Source organism: Rhyacophila brunnea, unplaced genomic scaffold (genome assembly GCF_057557595.1).
Source record: "Rhyacophila brunnea isolate RB1 unplaced genomic scaffold, BYU_Rbru_1.0 scaffold_1, whole genome shotgun sequence".
Taxonomy (NCBI): Eukaryota; Metazoa; Arthropoda; class Insecta; order Trichoptera; family Rhyacophilidae; genus Rhyacophila; species Rhyacophila brunnea.
Window position 1 is genome coordinate 52,848,511 of NW_028232751.1, and position 18,701 is coordinate 52,867,211.

An 18,701-nucleotide genomic window follows, 5' to 3' on the forward strand; every position below is an offset into this window, starting at 1 on the left:
TTTGTCCAGTACAAATTTTTACTTGTTTGTCCAAGATTTGTATTGGACGATTGAAGATTTTTAACTAACTTCCCGACTAGTTAGACATTTGAAACTTTTAGATTATATCAGAACACGACGACAATGCATTTTTTTAATACTTTTAGCCATCTTTAAGCAGAATTGAATTTATTTTCAGTTAATTCTGTTTTGTATGGAAAGTTATTTCGGAAAAAATTCGTAAAAAGTAAAACATTATCATTGGTTGCTAAGGGGGTCCTTGTAACTAAAGTATTAATACGTTACTATGGAAATCAATATGACATGTCAAAATGACATTTCAGTATTCTATATTTATTCAGTATTTCTATCAAGTACAAAAAAAGTATTTATTAATACATAGAATTGTAAAGTTTATATGATTTATCAGTAAATTTAAAAACGTGGTAGGTATGTGCGTAGTTCTGCCACGTACTTCCGCATAACTTAATCATTTCGTCGATCCAGCGGCCTCTAGGTGTACCTGGCGAACTTTTTGTACCTCTTGGGTCTTCGAGCTATGTGTCCAGCCTATTTCTTTAGCGAACGCTATCTTATAGTTTTATATTACGATGAATAGATAGGTAACTAAAATATAATTAATTAGTCCGTTTGAAGAGCTATTTTACGCATCCGTAACAGAGGCCACTTCCCAAAAAATTTTACCTTGTCGTAATAAATGAAACGTAAAATTAGTAATAGGGCAAGATAGATATATAACAGTGGTTCTCTAACTTTTTAAAATTTCCTTCATAGCGGTCCCTTTTATATTTATTTGATGGCTCGCGGACCGCTTTAATAAAAAAATTAAATCTATATTATTTTAAAGAAATTGTAGGTGCCACATACCTGTGGCGCGGCACTGCTTATAGGCCGTTGAGAATAAAACATTTTTTACAAACTGTTATGTATTCAGAAAATATTACATGGTATGTACTCATTAAGTTTAAATGATAATTTTAATGGGATGGATGCATCTGGTTTGCCTGAACCAGTTCTTTTATGCTTGGCTTTGTTTTGGCCAATGGAACTCGTATGTCATTTGTCGGGTATAAAAGTAAGTAAAAGTAATAAAGCCGTCTCATACTCATAGGTGGTTGCGAATGGAATCAGCACTCTTAGAGCCATCTTTGCAACATCAGGATAGGATTGTGTCATTTCAATCCATAAACCACTACAACACGTTTCACGGAAAACATGTTTTGCACCCTCACCATTTATCAAATCAATAAACTGTTCCTGAATTAAATTGTCTCCGAAGGCAGATCATTAATGGAGAGTACAAATGGGTTATTGATAAAACGATGGTATTTTTCAAATTCTCGTAGGTCAGGAAAATAGTAAGAAATTTCTTCGCTAAGAATGAAGGCAATATTCTGTTTCATCACCTCAAGGATATTGCCATCGACATTAAAACCATTTTCATCAATATAATATTTGTTCAGCTGTGGGAATGGGGCAAAATTCTTCCTCTCTAACTTTACAATCCATAGTTCAAGCTTCATTTTGAAAGCTGTTAATTTTTCGTGACAATAGAGCACTGTGATATCTTTTCCTTGAAGCGCCGAATGTTACATGCTATAATTATAAAAATATAAATAGTATAAATATGTGTTCGATCGCGGACCTCAGTTTGAAAGCCGCTGATATAGAAGAAGATTAAATGTTACCATTAACCTTGAAAATTAGTATTTTAATTCCATCAGAGTTGACTCATTACTACATTATCAATCATTTTTTTTTATAATTAATAACAGATGTTATCACTTATGCATAGAATAATATAAAAATAATACATGCCGTAATATTATAAATACGTATCACAATAGTGTGATCATGTATCCCAAGTTGTGGGTGTTTAATCGTGACTTTGATACAGTCATACCAATCGATATTTAGTATTGATCAACAACAATTGAAAATCAAATAAATTGTTAGCAGTGTTATGTACTACTTATATACGTTGTTTTTCCCTGCACAATCAACGATAAGCCTTGCCACAATGTATTTGTCTAAATAAGAAGAATATATTACAATACATTATCAACGTGCTTTAAGTGTTAAACTTTAGTTGCTGGGTACTAGTAAACAATACACTTTAGCTAGATAACCAGTCACTATAAAGTGTATTAATATTGTATTATATAATACTGATGAGAATATCAAATGAAAACTCATTCTGGTACAGTTTTAAAATAGACGCCAGCTGTGTTTTTGATTGCACTATGAATCTTAATAATCAGATAAGAATATCATCTCAATTAAGCTCATTAGTTGTGTTTTGATTTTAATAGGATTGTTTAAGGTACAACCCATTATTATGATGAAACTACGTTTACATGGAAGAAAGAGACAAAAACATTGTTTTATAATATTTTTAATAAATTATAGTTTAACTTCGAAGAACTTTCAAATTAATTTAAAAAAAATCTAAGCCCAATGTCTGACATGTAAAAATATTAATGTTTATTATGCATTTCTAAAAGGAGCATATTATTATATTATGTAGATATGGACATTCTAAGGGACCAAGGTGGATTTTATATTAAAAAATACATTTACGAGAAATGATTATAATCGATTCACCCGACCCATAGTGAGCACAATCCAAATGAAACAGATATTCTATAAATTACACAATAAGCTCAACAATTTAAATAGATCACTATCTACAATATTTTTTTCTCTGATAATTTCGACAATATAAATGTCGGTCTGCTTTCAACATGGCTATTGGCTTTCAGCAGCATGCAACTCCCCACGTTAGAGGACCCCATGGCACTCATGATTTATGATTTAGAGGATCATAATGTGGCCGAGGTAATGTAGTTTCCTAGTTTTGATACTACGCAGAACTTCTTGGTCCATTCCCATTCGATTGAGAACTTCAACATTTGTCACCTGGTCAGTCCAAAAAATTTTGAAGCTGCGTCTATACAGCCCGAAAGCTTCAACTCTCCGTGTCATCTCTTGGTTTAACCGTCCATACTTCCATACCATAGTAAATAATTGAGAAAACATAACAACATACCATACGCAGTCTCAGACCTATGTTAAGGTCTCGATTGCTAAGGAGTCCCATTTTGAAAAAAGCACCCCTTGCGATCTCAATTCTAGTTTTTTTATTTCCTGAGACTGGTTTCATTTCTCATTGGCCCATTTACCAAAATATTTATAATGGGTCATACGTTCAATGATTGGTTCTCTGTTAATGACAAAAATTGTATTGGTGTTTCTATTTTTAATATTCGTAATAATTTTGTTTTCTTGAGGTTCATTTTTAAACCATAAGAATTACTGATCTCATTAACGCTTTCTACTAAGTATTAAGTATATATTTACACAAAAAGGCGTTAAAATAATATATACTAGATACATTCTTCAGTCTAATAAAATCTTAAATAACTATATATTATACTATGTATGCATTCAGTACTTATTTTGACATATTATATGAGCTATTGCAGTGGACCGGGCGGGTCAGCGACCACTTATGATTTATTCTAGTAAATTTAATAGTATATTATATTATATGCTACAAGTAAATGCAAATTCTTGCTAAGAAAACTTGAACACCGGTGCGTTAATTGAATTTATGGATGCGTTGGTGTTGGCGGCCACGTTGTGCATCACATACGCATGGTTCTAACCGAGTTTTACTTTTAATATTTATCTTTTATAAAAATATTTATTAGATACCTACACTATGGTTTACTTCACCCAAGATCCAGTGCCTCAAGATCAATATTTACCTAATTCATAATCTAGTACGTAGTAGTAAGGTGATAATACCAGCGAAATTAGTCCTTTAATTATTGAGTTAGTGTATTTACTTGATAAAGTTACATTTTCTCATAGTTTATTGATAACTTGTTTCAATTCTTAAAAAAATATTCATGATTGTTTCGGTTGTGAATTATGTAAGTAGTAACACATAAAAACTCGCCTTGTGTGCCTGACGGCCATAAATCAAAACTTATGAGACCGCCAACGAATGTTGCATGCTACAACCTCGCACATCTGCCTAGCGGCAAACGTCAAACGCGAAAAAGGAGAAGTCTCTCGTCTGCCATTTTTATTGTGTTGATTGTATGAACAAACGTCAAACGCGGTGACCAGCGATGAGCGAGCAATGACAGTGTAGACAGAGACAGAAATGGCCGATGACCGCTTGCGTGGAGCCGACATTTTTCGAGATCGACATGCAGGCTTTGGCCAATGCAACTCGAGGCATGTCGCAGGATCGCAGAGTCGCAGTTGCATCGGCCAATCTGCGAAGCTCCATTTGATAACGTTTGTTTCTTGGTTTACGATGACGTCACATCGATGAATTCGTCGTAAGACGCATGCGGCGAGTTCTGATATGCGAGCCCACTTAATGTTAAAAAAAGCGTAAACACCAAAAGTGTACGTCGAAATAATGAAAGAAATTTAAACGGTAATCATATTATGTTCTTGTAAGTACCTATATGGTATATTAATTTCCTTAAATATTAGATTGGTGATTATATAAAATATTGCTATTTTTCAGGACTACATAACATTTTAAGAAGTCTGTCAGATTCGTCAGATGGGCTACGTTTAACATGACTCACAGTCATCACACATCACACACACAGTCATGCATCTGATTGTAATTATTACAATATTATAATTACCAAAATAAAATAACGTTTCAATGAATATTGGTTGAAGTACAAAATAACTTTATAAACCACAATAAGTTTCAATTTAATATACGAAAAATCAAGATTTCAGAAATCATGTATTGTGCAAGTCTTACATAATGCATTACCGGGAGATTGCGGAATATTTTGTGACTGGTGTAAAGCTTTATACTTCTCACGGTTACATGTAAATTGTATGTATAACATTTCACCGTATACTATGCGGTCTTTTCTATATCACATGAAAAAATTACGCGTTTGTATGTATTTCTAATTTAATTACATATTTTCTATTGTCTTTCCCTTGTATTTCGATAGTTTTTATTACGTATTTTGTAAGTGTTTTAAATACAAGTCGATTTATATCACGCCAGGCAGGAACCACGCCAATTTTCATAGCTGATTTTGACAAAATTGATGAATCCAAGATTGAAACCCAACCTTACCTAACCTAACAAATAATCCAGTATATCGGCTATTTTCATTTTTTTTTATTGCTGGCTACCTGTAAAATGATAAGAACCGTGTTTTATTTTGACATGAAATTTATCACAGTACTTATACCTATATCACTATACCTACGACCCAAAGAGTTTGGACGGTCTTTAATATACGACCATATAACTCCGATACAACATTTCACAGTGAAGTGTGATACGGCGAACTGCATGCGTACAAATTTCAATCCAAGACTTCAAACAACTCACAATGCAGCAGCTATCCTGAGAGAATAATTATTTTAGAGTCAATATCAAGATTAACCGTGTATTGAGCCGACTAATAAATAAATCACTTTAATTTCTACAATCTGATATCTCAAAGGTACAGTGATATATTTTAACGATTTGCATTTCCGATATAAATGTGCAGTCGGATTTAAATATGAGTTTTATTTGATGCTGTCGATAATCATTATTCTTAGTAAAGTTATTTCCGTGTGCCCAGTTTTTGTCAATTTGACAGTTTTTCTGGCAGGTAGTTCTGATTCAACGGTTATATATTCTAATTAAATATTTTAAAGCTATTTTAAGAAATCGTATCAAAACCTCAGATAGAACTTATTGTATTTAATGATAAAAGATGACGTAATGTCTATCTAATAAGCAGACTTCAAGTTTCTTTCTACAATACATAGAATAATGTACATATTGTATGCAAATCAGTTCATTATACAGAGTTTTTTTTATAAGCTATGTCTTTTTCTCGTTTTTAATACACATAACTGAGTTATAATCTTCTATTTATAATATAAATAACTATAGGTGCGTCCAAATATTTAAAATATGTTTTAATATTATAATAATTAACATTTTGCTTAATTTAGTTGCCCTAATTATCTCATAAGTATGGAATACTAAGGTATCAAAAAGTTAAATCAATTAAAAAGTTTCATTGAAACGATAGTCAGATGCGATTACATTTAAAAAAATAAGTTAAATCAAGAAATAAATATAAGAAATTGATTTTTAACTGTGTAACTATTTTAATCAGTTGACCAGTAGTCTTTTTTTTGTTGCTTCAGTTTCATACGTTTAGGCTCCTCTCAATATAATAAAGTTTTTTCAACATCTTTTACCTAAATAATATTTAAGTAAATGGATATGAATAAAATTTATACACATCTTATAAAAAATACAGTACTCTCAGTAATCCGCCGCTCGATTATTCGACAACTACTATAATCCGCCGTTATTTTTACTAGTTGAAAGCACAAAATCAAGCTGTATAATTTGTCGGTATTCGATTGTCAAATTCAGTAGTCCGCCGCGTACAAGTATATAACGCAGATGAGACAGGTTTATTTTGGAAACTTCTCCTTCATAAAACGTACGTTCATCGCGAAGAAAGTAATGTACCAGGGAGGAAAGTGCCCAAAGATCACAATTATGCCGTGCTCCATTGCAACCGGGACACACAAACTGATGCTTTTGGTCATAGGGAAAACCAGGAATCATAAGCCATTCAAAATATCTGCCTCACTGAACAACTGGTTGTGTCAAATGATTTACTGTTCAATATTTAGTTAATAAACTTAGTTATATGTTATATGTATAATTTGTAAATACCTACTTGATTTTGATTATAAATAAAACTGTGATTTGCTAATACAAATTTCCCAAAAAAAACTATTTTTACGAAATACCTGTTATAATAATTTTTACCATATTTTGTATGTATGCACTATCCGCCGCTTTCACTAATTGGACACTTGGTTTTTGGGGTGGCGGATTACTGGAAGAGTACTTATTTACATTTTTAGTAGGTTCTTAGTAGTTCTTAGAGACGTGTAAAGTCTCAGATTTTTTTTAAATTAATCGTTTTAAATAAAAGGATCTTAAAATACGAACACGAAAATTGCTTTACGATCTAGGGGTTAGATCGCGATCTATCTGTTGGCCATACCTGATCTTTTATATTAATTTATGATTTTTAAATGGTTATAAAGTTCCGCCAATTTAAACATACTGGGAAAACTATAACATAAATGAAAATGACTGTTTTCCGAGAAAAAAAGCGCGTATTAAATTTCGCTCAAGTAAATGCAATTCTGCTACTGATGGCTTCACACACACACTGCAATGCAGTGATTCTCAAACTATATCTTATTATTTTATCTATAATTATTTGTTAAAGATATTATGATTATATTATGATAGTAAGATATCATAATTGATTACGCTGTCTCGGCCTGCTTGGGAGTTTCAGCTGGCAGTGAGACTACACGGGATTCGAATCGATTTCTGATTTAGTCTTTTTATACGACTTTTTACGAGGTTTAAAATATGGGCATTTTCTAACTATATTTTTTTTAATCTATGGATATTCAAATTTAAGTAGGTATATTGATTTTTTGTAATTTTTAATATTTATGATAAAAAACGTGTCTTAAAATTTTACGAATACATTCTTCTTATTATTGTGCCATCCCCTAGCAGAGGTCGGTCACCATCAAGACGATCTTAGAACAGTTCAATGGAGCTGCACTCGTACCAATCACGGAGGTTCTTAAGCCACGAAATGCGGCGCCGTCCTCTGCTACGCCCACCATTGATCTTTCCTTGACTGACAAGTTGGGGAATGCTGTATTTTTGTCCTCTCATAATGTGGCTGAGGTACTGTAGTTTCCTGGTTTTGATACTACGTAGAACTTCTCGGTCCTTCCCCATTCGATTGAGAACTTCAAAATTTGTCACCCGGTCAGTCCAAGGAATTTTGAGGATGCGTCTATACAGCCACATCTCGAAAGCTTCAAGTCTCCGTGACATCTCTTAGTTTAGCGTCCATACTTCCATACAATAGAAAAGAATTAAGAGAACATAACAACGTACCATACACAGTCTCAGACTTAGGGGTCTCGATTGCTAAGGAGGCGTCTCATTTTGAGAAAGGCACTCCTTGCGATTTCAATTCTAGTTTTTATTTCCTGAGACTGGTCCCATTTCTCATTGACCCATGTACCTAAATATTTATAATGGGTCACACGTTCGATTGGTTCGCTGTTAATGACAAAATTTGTGTTGGTATCTGGTGTTGATATTTTTGATACTAGTAATAGTTTTGATTTCTTAATGTTCATTTTTAAGCCATAAGAATTACTGACGAATACATTGTTTAATTGTAAAATTAAAGTAACATTGTATTATTAAGTATGCATTTTATAATTGTGATTTTAAGATTTATAAAAACAAAAAATGAATCATACATACGTTTCAAAACTTCTTAAATTATCATAACATAAAAACACGGAAATGTGAATATTGTGTACCTATGCATTTTCTTCTACAAGCATGGCTTATTTTACTGTCGTACTAATTATGAAAATAAAAAAAAAATACTACATTTTTTATTTAATAAATAATACACATCATTTAATAAAGTCGCATTTATCACCGAATTTACATAATTTGGAACATGGATGCGAGTACAAGTCTTGGAAGTAATAATATTTCTATTGTGTTCTCAGGAGTTCCAGTATAATATCATTTGTTTTTACGATCCCGTGATCAAAAATTGTGTTTGAGATTGCAATCTCTAGTGAATAAGTGTTGCTATTTTCAGCCTACTTAATATATGAAAAGAAAAATTTAAAATCTTTTAAAACCAAATTTACAAGATGGAATTAGGTGATTAATTTATTGTGTATTTTTTAGATGATTAATGAATTTCTAATTGCTAAAAACAATTAATGAATTGATTATCGTATCGAATTGAAATATGTTTTGTTTCTAAGGGAGATTCATGGTGATTTATATAATAATATATAAAAATCTTTTTAAACATAATGGCTTTAATAAAACACTTTAAATTTAAATTATTAGGAAATTTCATCTTTTGTATTGTGTTGTTAGAGGTATCCGGTAGGTCTACACCCCCTTTAAATAGTAAATAATGTTCGATACAAGATGACATTTCTGGAAGCTTTTACTTACTCAGTGTTTTGAAAGTTGCAAAGCGCGGAGAAGCTGTCGATTTTTATACCGCCAGCGTGTGTACCTTTTTTTTCTTTCAGCGCTGCATTTGCAAATTTAATTTGCGAAAGTATTTCCTACACGTTTATATTTTTTCATTCAAATCGGAAGAGTAAATTTACATCGCACGAAGAAAACTTAGGACGCCAATGATGTTTCGATATTCAATTGACGATTTATTTTATGGAATAATTGTGATTGTTTTGCTTTATTTTTAAATCGATCTTATTTACCCGCGATAATTGCCTGAAAAAATGAAGTGAGACCAACACGATATGTGACTATCGGCTCTGGCAAACGAACGTAAAACAACAAAACACCTTTCATGTGACTTCTATGAATTGATTGTATAACACAGTGTCTCATAATATATTACATATGACGATTTCTTAGTCCTTAAAAAAGTCAAAATTAATTTCGTTGAATTTGTAATTTTCTATGTAACACGTCTCAATAGTTAAGGCTATACCTCAGCTGAGGCATGGTCTAAAAAGATCGTAACTACGTGACGCGCGGATTGTGCTAATGACGCGTGCCGAACGGAACGTATTTTGTCATAAAAATAATAATAATATATTCATTGACATGTTTTCTTTTTCGAATACAGGGATAACGTTTTTTAGTCATCTTTACACGATATAATAATATATTCTTACAACGCCATCACAAAAAAACGACCTGCTCCCACCTCGAATACCGCTCGGCGAATGGCGACTAATGCGAAATTTCGTCCCACCTATTTTTTTTTAATTATTTACCGTTTCAATTCGCAACTTGAAATCAATTCACTAACTAAAGAAACTTCTGTCTTTACTTTCTACATGAATTATTTTTTAAAGATGAAGATTATAATTAATGTTACTATCTCAAAGAGATTTTTCTATTATGAGAGAAAACATAGTATTTTTTCCCAGCTTAATTTTACTATTATCGAAAATAAGCTTTTTTATAATGGAATTGTGACATTTTCAATTCAGTCAGAAGTATCAGACCGTCAATTTAATATCCCCCATTCGGAGGCTTCGTTTCGAATATTTAATTTCCACGGCGGTGTTTTTCCAGCGCATGCTTGCATCGGGATGCATATGGGGATGCACCGCACGGCGAGGCAAGTTCGGCGGGAACACAAAAGTTGGCTGGCTGGCGGAATGTCGACATTCAGTAGTCAGTCTTCCGACGGACATTGTGGCCTCAGCTTGTCAGTCTAGTCTAGTGGTCGGTGGATTCGCAAGTGCTTCGCCTGTGCTTCTAACGATATCGCAACGCTTCTGGAGGTTCGCAAAACAATATTTAAATGAATAAAAATCCACAACATTCGCGAATAAATTCACGAGAATCGTCAAAAATACGACCAATTTTCTATAGTTATACATTTTTTAAAACATTTTCCCGCGGTTTGAACTTTATTTCAAAATTAGAACTATCTATAAATCATCTTTGTTTTTTAAAAATACGAGAACGGAAATAATAACTGTATATAAAATTAAAACGTCTTGTAAAATAAATGTGATAAAATTAACTATAAATTAATAAAAATACTTATATAAAATGTAAAATTTGTCCAATAAAATAAATAAAACTACAATATTAATTAATTTTATAATCTGCTTTATATTCTTCATAACCGTTTTTATTCCTAAATTAATATAGATACAAACCATGTATAATATCATAACTTAATAATAACAAATATCAATTATTTATAGTTTACGAAATTATATGCGTTCACTTTATTAAAATATTCAAAACATAGTTAAAAGTGTTGTAAACTATTACATTTACTTTTCATGCATTTAATAAGAGGAATACTTTTGTCAGTTTTTTTAACCGTTATTGGTAACTGCAATATCAGTATTTTTAATTATAATAAAATTAGGCACCTAGTTTGCAATGGCTATCTGATTGTGAAACCAGTTATAATTATAAAGTTACAAAAAGGGTACAAAGATTACGAAAAATTTAGCTATTGTTCTAATATGTTGGTTACCTTAATATTTTTATTATCTTTGTTATACAGTTAGTTTACTTAATGTATGAATACGGCAAATAGTTAATTTTTCAACAAAATTTTTACCAACATCCGTCGGGCTGTATGTCCACTAAGATGTTTAAATAGTTTAGTTAAAACTTATTTATAGAGTTTAACTTTATTGTAAATATCTCCCGTGTCTCTGATTTTTGACGTATTACTATTTTATTGAATTGAAACGCAGAGAAAGATTTAAAAAGTGATTTTATTCGATTGAGAAAACGTTCTGCAAACAAAATCATGTTACTGATTCCAAATGTTTTTCTCCCGTCGCTATCTTTATCAACCAGAAATGTTTGGACGCTAAAAATGTGTTTTTATTCAATTAACATTTGTTTAAAAATTTCAAGACAAGTTCATCAGTGTCTTATTGTATTGCCTTGCCCGAAACGAAAAATTTTGAAATTATTGTCTGAAACCTATAAATAAGCAAAATTTTCTGCCTATAATGTCCATTTAAATAGACGAAACTGGTTGTAATCATTATATACGTGTGTAACAATAAACAGGAGTACTATAAATATTAATAATTGCCAAATACACAAATATCTTGCATAGTTTTTACTTGGTTGCTATTTTGAGTTGGTCTAAACTCGTTAGTCGTCACCATTATCACCAGCTTGGATGAATCCAATTAATGACGAATTTCTCTCTAAGCTGATTCTTTAAATGTTACGTTTCTACATACTTCCCTAGAACTTAACTATTTCGCCGATCCAGCGGCATCTAGATCTACCGGCTACTGCATGACTAGATTTTTCCAGCGATTGTTGGAAAAATTGGCCTATGACCACTTTGAGTATTTCTAAACAAATATACTTCATTTATTTTTTATAAGACCTTATTATTTACGAGTTACCCAGAAATTACAATAGTATATTTAACTTTTGTCGATTTAATAATACATTTATATTTGAAAGGAACAAATACACTTTACATTTTATACAGTTATTATGTTATAGATATATTATAAATAGAGCTTTGTACAAAGATAGTGAAGAAACTTTCTGTACAAACATGCAGCTTAACCATACCGCAATGAAGCATTAAAAAAATCCTATGGGATCACCAATTTTCATACAAACTCTGAATGAGGATGCACCATTTTTTATGTAATAATGGGAATTACATCAAATTTGGTATAGTGATTTTTAAGGAAACTACAGAAGGTTCTATCTGGTAGAATTTTCAATATCTTTGATTTATACTAGTATTTGGTTATTATAGAAACCGTAATTTTTAAAATGTGATAAATTGGTAAATACACACTATCTTCTTTGGTACTTTTTCAGATGTTTTATTTATTCTTTGGGAGTACCTATTACATGCGTTATGCGTCTACATATTATAAAAATAAACAAGATTTGGCTGTTATCTTCAATAAAGTGACCTTGCCGTAACATGTACGAAGTAATTTAAGTTATTAAAGCATCTTCTTGCTGTTGCATCCCAAATTAAAACACAAGATAACAAAAATCAAACCGCTTAATTAGTATAAGTATCGCAAAGCAGGTGCATAATATCTGAATTGAAAAAAATGGATAAATTAAAAAAAAAACAGTACTTCACCGGAATACTTATTTTCATTGAAGAGAAGAAAATAATTTATCGGAATTTAATATCACTTGTTTTAGGGTGGTGTCAGTACCTACGTAACAATATTCTATATTACCATCATGGCTTCATATATTCTATGCTTTTCAATGTCACATACCTACTCAAAAAATGGTTACAAGTAAATTGTACGAATTACATTTCACCGTAACACAGTTCGCCGTGAGATTTCTTATCGGAACGAGATGACCGTTTAATATAGTACCGAGACGAAAAAAATACCCCTTGTTCGTGGAGCATTGCAGACAAAATGTTCCAATTTTATTAGATCCTAACGTAACCTAACAAATAATCTAATATATCGGCTATTTTCAAAATTTGTTTGCCACTGACTTCCTGTAAACTGACAAGAACCGTGTTTTATTTAAACATGAATTTTATCTCGGTACTATTATGACCCAACAGGTTGGACGGTCTTTAATATACTACCATATTATTTCCGAAACAACATTTCACGGTGAAGTGTGATACGGCGAACTGCATACGTACAAATCCAGACATGTCAAAAAATAACTAGTAGGTATTTGGGTTCCTTTCAGGTATTTCTTAACTCAGTTATAAATACTTACGGACAACTAGATTTATATAGCGATTATCTCGTCTTCGAATAATGTGTCATATTTATTCAAATCAATTTTCAATAATATATGCACAACTTAAAAAAAATCTTACATTTATATGTATGTAGACACAAATCAATTATTATGTAGTTACGTTTTATTTATATATTTATAGACATAGAATAATTATTATTGAAAGTGAATCTTGGGTGGTATGCAATTAAAATTTATAAAGTGTTTTATTACTTATCAATTATTATCTTGTATGATTTATTACATAAGTTAAATTATATATTTTTATGCACATTATTTAATACTAAAATAATATTGAATGCTGTCTTGACGATGACTTTAGTACAGCTTAAATTAGCTGTTAAATCAACATCCTGCAAGATAAAAAAATATTATCAAGTTTATTTAACTTTTAAATTTAAATCATTAATAATCTGTTTCCGTTTTGTTGCACTCTTTTTGTGAGTACATTACACAACTTTGGGCTTAATTTTATTGTTATAATAATGTAATGATGCATTTTACAAACTTTGAATTTTATGCTATCTTCTCCCAATGAATATTATGTACCTACGTATGTGTAATATGTAAATATTTAATATGCTTACTTTCGACTAACAAAATGTTTATTGATGATTTTTCATAAAGCAGCGTTACCAATTTACCGTTTTTCATACCAGATCTAGAATTTTTCAATAGGAATCTAGCTTGCAAAAAACGCATATGGTTTGTGGCATTTTTACTAGTATTTTTTAATCCCTTCAACAGCATTAAATATTCTGAAAATACGCTAGATATTTAGTTTGTTTTATTTTCATGCGCATCAAATTTCTGACTAATATATATATATATACTTAATGCTTTTAGGTCGGTATGTATCTATTTTAGTAGCAAGATAAATAAATAGGAGCATTCATTGCCTTATGTGAAATGGTATCATATAATTCAATGTGTGCTTAGGTATGTGACATTAGTTTGACGATTATCGAATCGGTGGGATAAGTAAATTTACTTGCAATTTTATTTTCAGTAAATGTAGCGTTTTCTCCTGCCAAACAGTTTGTTTTCGTACCAAGTCTGGCATGTTTTTGTCAACGATAAAAAAGCTAAATATCATTCAATTAAAGCTATTGACGGACGTCACTTCTCAACTTAAACATTTAAAGAATAACACCCATCGTGAAGCAGGGGGTAATATATTCACATCTTGACCGGTTGTTAAATTCACATGGTTTGTGTGTTTATTACTGTGGTACACTCAATCTTAAATCAGAGCTCATATGTAACATAACCGTCAGTCATCATTTACCAAAATCGCCACGATTACTGGAAACTAAATTGTGCGTATAATGGTCTTGTTCTTATTATTCATTTTATACTTAGACTATATTATTAACTATTCAAATAATCTGTAGGTATATTTCTTTTTTCCGTCAATAATTACTTATAATATAGTACTCTGTCAATTATATATTATTAACATTATAGTATAATCCTTGATAATTTATATGTACCTACAGTTATGATTGTTTGACAATATTAATAGGGGAGAACATGGCCCCCACATCCTGAAGCGGGCCCCAAGGCTATGATCTTTGGTGGGCCCCCCTACCTGTCGCCAAATTTAAAGGCAGTATGACGCTCTACAGTAGCGTTTTCCAAATGGTGTTCACGGTAAAATTAAGGATACCTATTCAGTGTATTTTTTATACTAGTAGGTATATCCACTTGAATTATGTAGTTATCAAAATAAACGACACAATTAAAAATTATATCGCAGAACACAACCACATATTTCAAAATATAACGATTATTAAAGAAAATAGCAACTTTTTTTTACTATTAGAGCAAATTTCTGATGTGTGTTTATCTCATTTATTTGGTGGACTCGCCACGCTGGGCCCCCAGGCTAGAGCCCTGTCAGCCCACCTTTGTGGGGGGCACGGGGGGGGGGGGGCGGATTATTAATAACTTCCATAAATTTGATGATATTACTACCACAACAGATTTCGTCTATAATTGATTTTAATAAAAACTAGTCAAAATAGAGTACTAATAGATACTGATATTATTTCATTTAATATCAGTCTGGAACAATTGACTGTTGGAGTTGGATGAGGGGCCAATCCAAACTGATCATGCGACATACTTGCGCAGATATTTACTACATATTTCATAAGTTCGGATGCTTTCCACCTCTGTTACGAGATATTTTACGGATGTCTAGATGTGTCTTCTCTTAGCTAAGTTCCGAATTCATTTCTTTTGAAGTTTTTGGCAAAGTCTATTACAAAGCATACTTGCCTTTGCTTGTTGCTTTATTCGATGATTCAGTTTTTTTTCACACGTTATTTTTAACTCCACGTACTACGCTTTATTACTATATTTTTTTGAAATTCTCTTTCACTGAGGCTACGTGTTATATTGTATTAAATTTATAGTGATTTAACCCCTCTATAATATTTTGTTTTCTTTGTACCAACTCTATAATTAAAGAAAAAACATACGTAATTACATTATTGAGTCAATTTGGTACAAGTCGTTATACCTATCTATAATGTTTCAGACTTTCACGGTTGTTTTTATGGTAATAGATTCTTGGGTTTCCACCGCGTGTACTTCTTCCTTTTTTCCTCAACGTGCTCGTTGCAGAGGCCATTATCAGGAGATATGTGTTATGATGAAGTGTAGTGTAGGTATATGAATGAAAACGTCGCTCTTAGAATGCCAAAAGGGATTCGATTAGCTAAGAGCAATGTGTCAATCGTTACGACCAGAGATACCCGATCGAATATTGGATTCTGCTGACAGTGCCGAAAGAGATGACATTTTTAACCGTAACCTATCATCCCTATTAATATTTTCAGTGTTTCTATGGATTTCGATGGCCTCCTTTACCAATCGTGCGAAATATCCTATATTCCGGCCCAGTATCTTGGTTTTGATGTCAAATTTGTGTCTTGTAACCATCGAGTGCTCGGCAACCTAACCTAACCTAACAAATAATCCAGTATATCGACTATTTTCAAAATTTGTTTGTCGCTGGCTTCCCTTGAACCGACAAGGACCGTTAATTTTATAAATAAATTCATTTTCAAAGTGTTCTCTATAATTTCAATTCCAACTCGACATAAGAGAGCACGTCAGCAATACGATGTCTAGTCCAGCTAGACATACGACTTTTAACTGTTAATAACTACTTATTTTCATTTCGGAAACCGGGTAAGTACCCACCTGCCTACATCTTAATTTCATAAGTAGTATCCAACCATCTATCATTCTATCTCCTCGATTTGTATCGCATAGGTATCTAGTGTATCTAATTACTGCGTATTGTTAATACTTACAATATCATCTTGGCATTTTCAAGTTTCGGTTCTTCGCTTTAAAAGTATTAATATTAGTTATCTCTGATAACAATTCTAAAAATAGATCTGTAGAATCATCTACTGGCGTGGCCGAGTAAAAAAACCAGTTGTTTTTAATATTGTATTGTAATGATTTATGTAGGAAATATTTTTGTAACTAACTAACTGCTTGGCCAATAATTACATTTTTAATATTTTGTACAATTATCATTATTATTTATAATAAGAGATTGATAGAGTAAAATTTAATACTTAATCATAAATCTAGAATACTAAAAATAGACAAGTGTCTGTATTTGAATTAAAAATATTTGCATTTTAATCATCGTTTTGACTACTTATAGATTTCAAGACACCTCACCAAAAATATATATACTTGTTTTATAGGGACCTAGTTGATTTTCGATGGTTCCGGACACATAGTTAAGAAGTTACAGAATAAAACTTTTCGAAAATAATGCACTTGAAGCAATTCATCACGAGTCGGCAGAATGGTCAAATAGCAGCGGTGGGGTGGTGAGGTGAAGTGAGGGTCACGCATATACATACAATCGTTGTCGATCATGCGAGATCGCTCAAACTCTCAGTCGAGTTACTGACTGGTTATTCGTAGAAAAGGAACGGATTTCATTATTATACCACGTTTTTATTAGCTCGTATTCTTGTTTGTCCAGTACAATTTTTTTCTTGTTTGTCCAATACAAATCTTGCAATCGATTTTTAACTAACTTCCCGACTAGGTAGACATTTCAAACTTTTAGAATATATCAGAACACGATGACAATGCATTCTTTTAGCCATTTTAAGCAGAATTAAATTCATTTTCAGTTAATTCTGTAGAAAGTAAAACACTATTATTGGTTTAAAGAGGGTCCTAGCAACTAAATTATTAATATATACGTGCGTTACTATGGAAATCAATATGAAATGTCAAAATGACATTTCAGTATTCTATATTTATTCAGTATTTCTATCAAGTACAAAAAAAAGTATTTATTAATACATAGGATTGTCAAGTTTATATGATTCAACAGAAAATTTTAAAACGTGGTATATAAAAAGTTTTTTTTATCTTGTAATTATTTTAATATAATTTTGATTTCAATTCATTATGAAAACTATTCTTCCGGCACCTTGAATTCGAATTGTTCGATTATCAAGAGTCAAGAAGTATGGTTGGAATAATTGAAATGATATATTCTATAGATTTGTATGAACCCCAATTTAATCTTTTCAAAATTATAGCAAACTTAATACATTGGATTTTCTACAGTTATATCTTTATTTTTTTTAATGTTTTCCAATCTTGCTTAATAATAGTGGAAAAATAACTTGTTAAACAAGATGAAAACCCGAATAAATTTATTTCATAACATACTAACATATTCTAGTATTTCTCGCATGCGAAATCAACCCAAAATTACCCATGACTAATTTTGTAATAACTAATGATCTTAATTGAGTTAGGACTTACTTAGTGAAAGTACATATTAAAATATATTTTTTATAAATACACCTATGCATTATCAGGTCCTATAGAAAAATATTTTTATTCGATTCTAGACTCTGGTAAAAACTACCCCATGTGAAGTAATTTGCTAACAGATATGTAAAAACACCATAAAACTCAATAATTATATTAAATGTTAAAATAGTAAGTAATATGTAAGCAGATCATTTAAAAATAATTCTATTTTTTGTACTCACTATTAACAATCGTTATTTTGACGAGAAACTTGTTTTTTATTTTTCAATCTAATATTGTGATCTTTTAAAACCAAATAACTTAGGAAAGACCTTCGTCTAGCACTGTTGAAATAGTGTCCAACGATAATAAATTAGAAAAATATAATCTTGCACATAGTATTTTTTTTCGTAGGCGCCTAAGTGTCCCAAAATATTTCACTTTAAAAAAAATTGGCAACGCATTGCGAACTATTTTCTGCTTTGTAAATATTAAATTT

General features: G+C 31.3%; 1 protein-coding gene across 4 annotated transcripts in view; it reads left to right on the forward strand.

The window, feature by feature from the left end:
- trol (terribly reduced optic lobes) overlaps positions 1–18,701 on the forward strand; it is a 602,293-nt gene that overhangs the window by 382,792 nt on the left and 200,800 nt on the right. For 2 of the 4 annotated variants that reach the window (XM_085947183.1, XM_085947191.1), the window contains exon 1: positions 10,217–10,428. The exons of the other annotated variants lie outside the window; for them this stretch is intronic. The gene's annotated coding sequence lies outside the window, so the exon portion shown is untranslated. Of the gene's footprint in view, positions 1–10,216; positions 10,429–18,701 lie in introns of those variants that run through there. 4 annotated transcript variants of the gene reach the window in all.